This window comes from Triturus cristatus, chromosome 5_1 (assembly GCF_964204655.1).
Source record: "Triturus cristatus chromosome 5_1, aTriCri1.1, whole genome shotgun sequence".
NCBI classification, from domain to species: Eukaryota; Metazoa; Chordata; class Amphibia; order Caudata; family Salamandridae; genus Triturus; species Triturus cristatus.
In genome coordinates, this window is record NC_140587.1 from 7,389,347 (window position 1) to 7,394,346 (window position 5,000).

Consider the following 5,000-nt stretch of genomic DNA (forward strand, 5'->3'; position numbering starts at 1 on the left):
TCCCCGGCCTGGCTGGGGGTCCAGGAAGCTGGGCCCGGTGCTGGAGCTCCGTCCCGGGGTGCGGGAGCCCCCTGTCCCGCAAGCCAGCCGAGGGTCCGGGCGCTGGGGACGGGTGTGCACCGGGGCCCGGGGAGGCTCTCCCCGGCCCGGCTGGGGGTCCGGAAGCTGGTCCCGGGCCCGGTGCTGGAGCTCCGTCCCAGGGTGCGGGAGCCCCCTGTCCCGCAAGCCAGCCGAGGGTCCGGGCGCTGGGGACGGGTGTGCACCGGGGCCCGGGGAGGCTCTCCCCGGCCCGGCTGGGGGTCCGGAAGCTGGTCCCGGGCCCGGTGCTGGAGCTCCGTCCCAGGGTGCGGGAGCCCCCTGTCCCGCAAGCCAGCCGAGGGTCCGGGCGCTGGGGACGGGTGTGCACCGGGGCCCGGGGAGGCTCTCCCCGGCCCGGCTGGGGGTCCGGAAGCTGGTCCCGGGCCCGGTGCTGGAGCTCCGTCCCAGGGTGCGGGAGCCCCCTGTCCCGCAAGCCAGCCGAGGGTCCGGGCGCTGGGGACGGGTGTGCACCGGGGCCCGGGGAGGCTCTCCCCGGCCCGGCTGGGGGTCCGGAAGCTGGTCCCGGGCCCGGTGCTGGAGCTCCGTCCCAGGGTGCGGGAGCCCCCTGTCCCGCAATCCAGCCGAGGGTCCGGGAGCTGGGGACAGGGTGTCCACCGGGGCCCAGGGAGGCTCTCCCCGGCCTGGCTGGGGGTCCAGGAAGCTGGGCCCGGTGCTGGAGCTCCGTCCCGGGGTGCGGGAGCCCCCTGTCCCGCAAGCCAGCCGAGTGTCCGGGAGCTGGGGACAGGGTGTCCACCGGGGCCCGGGGAGGCTCTCCCCGGGCCTTGCTAGGGTCCGTGTGCCCGAAGGAGGCTCCCCGGCCTGGCTGGGTTGAGAAGCAGCGACCGGCCCCGGGGCCTGGGTTTCGGTCAGGGCCTGGGGCGTGGGAGTCCCCGTCCTGCGGCCTGACAAGTGTCCGTCTGCCCGGGACAAGGGTCCCTGGTGCAGAGCCCTGGAGCCCTGCGTGGGTGGGCAGGCAGGGAGCCCTACCACTATGGCTGCTTTCAGTTGCCGGCCATCTGGTGGCGCCTTTCCCCTCGGCCATCTGGTCGCGCGCAATGCTTTCCAATGGGGCGACCAGATGGCCGGGCCGGCCTGGAAGTCCCGATGAGGGTCCATTTGCCTCCCGGATCCCAGCCAGGGCTCCAGGAGGCCGGGCGCGTTCGCCCCTAGGGTCCCCTCCGTCACTCGCAGCGCGCGAGTTACAAGAAAGGGGGGTATCCTTCCTCCGGATTAGTAGGGGCAGGGTATGCCGGAACACCCATGCCGGGGCTGTGCGGTTCCTTGCCGGGGACCAGACGGGCTACGCCCGGGCAACATCCTTCCCAGGCCTCCGGGGCTTCCCTCCTCCGGGCCGCGGCATGGCAAAGTGCCCAGGGACGGGCTCCACGGGTCCCGGGCAGTCCTTTCCGCACCCCCCGGGCGCCCAGGCCCCGAGAGCTCCGGTGGTCCTCCCCGTGCCTGAGGCCCAGCCGGGAAGCAGAGTCCCACCCCGAGCCATTGGTGGGTGGGCAGGCGGGAGTCCTTTCAGTTGCCGGCCATCTGGTCGCGCCTTTCCCCTCGGCCATCTGGTCGCGCGCAGTGCTTTCCAATGGGGGCGACCAGATGGCCGGGCCGGCCTGGAAGTCCCGATGAGGGTCCATTTGCCTCCCGGATCCCAGCCAGGGCTCCAGGAGGCCGGGCGCGTTCGCCCCTAGGGTCCCCTCCGTCACTCGCAGCGCGCGAGTTACAAGAAAGGGGGGTATCCTTCCTCCGGATTAGTAGGGGCAGGGTATGCCGGAACACCCATGCCGGGGCTGTGCGGTTCATTGCCGGGGACCAGACGGGCTACGCCCGGGCAACATCCTTCCCAGGCCTCCGGGGCTTCCCTCCTCCGGGCCGCGGCATGGCAAAGTGCCCAGGGACGGGCTCCACGGGTCCCGGGCAGTCCTTTCCGCACCCCCCGGGCGCCCAGGCCCCGAGAGCTCCGGTGGTCCTCCCCGTGCCTGAGGCCCAGCCGGGAAGCAGAGTCCCACCCCGAGCCATTGGTGGGTGGGCAGGCGGGAGTCCTTTCAGTTGCCGGCCATCTGGTCGCGCCTTTCCCCTCGGCCATCTGGTCGCGCGCAGTGCTTTCCAATGGGGGCGACCAGATGGCCGGGCCGGCCTGGAAGTCCCGATGAGGGTCCATTTGCCTCCCGGATCCCAGCCAGGGCTCCAGGAGGCCGGGCGCGTTCGCCCCTAGGGTCCCCTCCGTCACTCGCAGCGCGCGAGTTACAAGAAAGGGGGGTATCCTTCCTCCGGATTAGTAGGGGCAGGGTATGCCGGAACACCCATGCCGGGGCTGTGCGGTTCATTGCCGGGGACCAGACGGGCTACGCCCGGGCAACATCCTTCCCAGGCCTCCGGGGCTTCCCTCCTCCGGGCCGCGGCATTGCAAAGTGCCCAGAAACGGGCTCCACGGGTCCCGGGCAGTCCTCTCCCCCCCCTCCCCCGGGCGCCCAGGCCCCGAGAGCTCCGGTGGTCCTCCCCGTGCCTGAGGCCCAGCCGGGAAGCAGAGTCCCACCCCGAGCCCCTGGTGGGTGGGTGGGTGGCTGGGCAGGCGGGAGTCCTTTCAGTTGCCAGCCATCTGGTGGCGCCTTTCCCCTCGGCCATCTGGTCGCGCGCAATGCTTTCCAATGGGACGACCAGATGGCAGGGCCAGGCCTGGAAGTCCCGATGAGGGTCCATTCGCCTCTCGGATCCCAGCCAGGGCTCCAGGAGGCCGGGCGCGTTCGCCCCTAGGGTCCCCTCCGTCACTCGGAGCGCGCGGGTTTCAAGAATGGGGGGTAGCCTTCCTCCGGATTACTAGGGACAGGGTACTCTGGGACCCCTCTCGGTCCTCAGCCGGCAACTGGGTCCTGCCGTGTGGCAGGGTGCCCGGAGGGTCTTCCCCTGCGAGCCCGGGAGCCCCGGCTGGTTCCAGGGGCCCGGCCGGGCCCCGGGTCGGGGCCTCCGTCCCCGGGCCCTGTCCCCCGGCCTGCGGCACTGCCAAAGGCCCGGGACGGGGTTCCGTCGTGGCCGGGGAGCCTGCCCTCGCTCGCCTGGGTTCAGGAGCTCCGGCCGGGCCCCTGGGGTCCCCGGGGAGGGCGGCCTCCCCGCCCCGGGCTCCGTCCTGGGTCCTTCCGCGTGGCAGGGTGCCCGGGGCGCGGTCCGGAGGGCCCGGGGAGGCTTCCCTTGCGCCTGCGGTCCCCGGAGCCCCGGCTGGTTCCAGGGGCCCGGGCGGGCCCCGGGTCGGGGTCTCCGTCCCCGGGCCCTGTCCCCCGGCCTGCGGCACTGCCAAAGGCCCGGGACGGGGTTCCGTCGTGGCCGGGGAGCCTCCCCTCGCTCGCCTGGGTTCAGGAGCTCCGGCCGGGCCCCTGGGGTCCCCGGGGAGGGTGGCCTCCCCGCCCCGGGCTCCGTCCTGGGTCCTTCCGCGTGGCAGGGTGCCCGGGGCGCGGTCCGGAGGGCCCGGGGAGGCTTCCCTTGCGCCTGCGGTCCCCGGAGCCCCGGCTGGTTCCAGGGGCCCGGGCGGGCCCCGGGTCGGGGTCTCCGTCCCCGGGCCCTGTCCCCCGGCCTGCGGCACTGCCAAAGGCCCGGGACGGGGTTCCGTCGTGGCCGGGGAGCCTCCCCTCGCTCGCCTGGGTTCAGGAGCTCCGGCCGGGCCCCTGGGGTCCCCGGGGAGGGCGGCCTCCCCGCCCCGGGCTCCGTCCTGGGTCCTTCCGCGTGGCAGGGTGCCCGGGGCGCGGTCCGGAGGGCCCGGGGAGGCTTCCCTTGCGCCTGCGGTCCCCGGAGCCCCGGCTGGTTCCAGGGGCCCGGGCGGGCCCCGGGTCGGGGTCTCCGTCCCCGGGCCCTGTCCCCCGGCCTGCGGCACTGCCAAAGGCCCGGGACGGGGTTCCGTCGTGGCCAGGGAGCCTCCCCTCGCTCGCCTGGGTTCAGGAGCTCCGGCCGGGCCCCTAGGGTCCCCGGGGAGGGCGGCCTCCCCGCCCCGGGCTCCGTCCTGGGTCCTTCCGCGTGGCAGGGTGCCCGGGGCGCGGTCCGGAGGGCCCGGGGAGGCTTCCCTTGCGCCTGCGGTCCCCGGAGCCCCGGCTGGTTCCAGGGGCCCGGTCGGGCCCCGGGTCGGGGTCTCCGTCCCCGGGCCCTGTCCCCCGGCCTGCGGCACTGCCAAAGGCCCGGGACGGGGTTCCGTCGTGGCCGGGGAGCCTCCCCTCGCTCGCCTGGGTTCAGGAGCTCCGGCCGGGCCCCTGGGGTCCCCGGGGAGGGCGGCCTCCCCGCCCCGGGCTCCGTCCTGGGTCCTTCCGCGTGGCAGGGTGCCCGGGGCGCGGTCCGGAGGGCCCGGGGAGGCTTCCCTTGCGCCTGCGGTCCCCGGAGCCCCGGCTGGTTCCAGGGGCCCGGGCGGGCCCCGGGTCGGGGTCTCCGTCCCCGGGCCCTGTCCCCCGGCCTGCGGCACTGCCAAAGGCCCGGGACGGGGTTCCGTCGTGGCCGGGGAGCCTCCCCTCGCTCGCCTGGGTTCAGGAGCTCCGGCCGGGCCCCTGGGGTCCCCGGGGAGGGCGGCCTCCCCGCCCCGGGCTCCGTCCTGGGTCCTTCCGCGTGGCAGGGTGCCCGGGGCGCGGTCCGGAGGGCCCGGGGAGGCTTCCCTTGCGCCTGCGGTCCCCGGAGCCCCGGCTGGTTCCAGGGGCCCGGGCGGGCCCCGGGTCGGGGTCTCCGTCCCCGGGCCCTGTCCCCCGGCCTGCGGCACTGCCAAAGGCCCGGGACGGGGTTCCGTCGTGGCCGGGGAGCCTCCCCTCGCTCGCCTGGGTTCAGGTGCTCCGGCCGGGCCCCTGGGGGCCCCGGGGAGGGTGGCCTCCCCGCCCCGGGCTCCGTCCTGGGTCCTTCCGCGTGGCAGGGTGCCCGGGGCGCGGTCCGGAGGGCCCGGGGAGGCTTCCCCATCG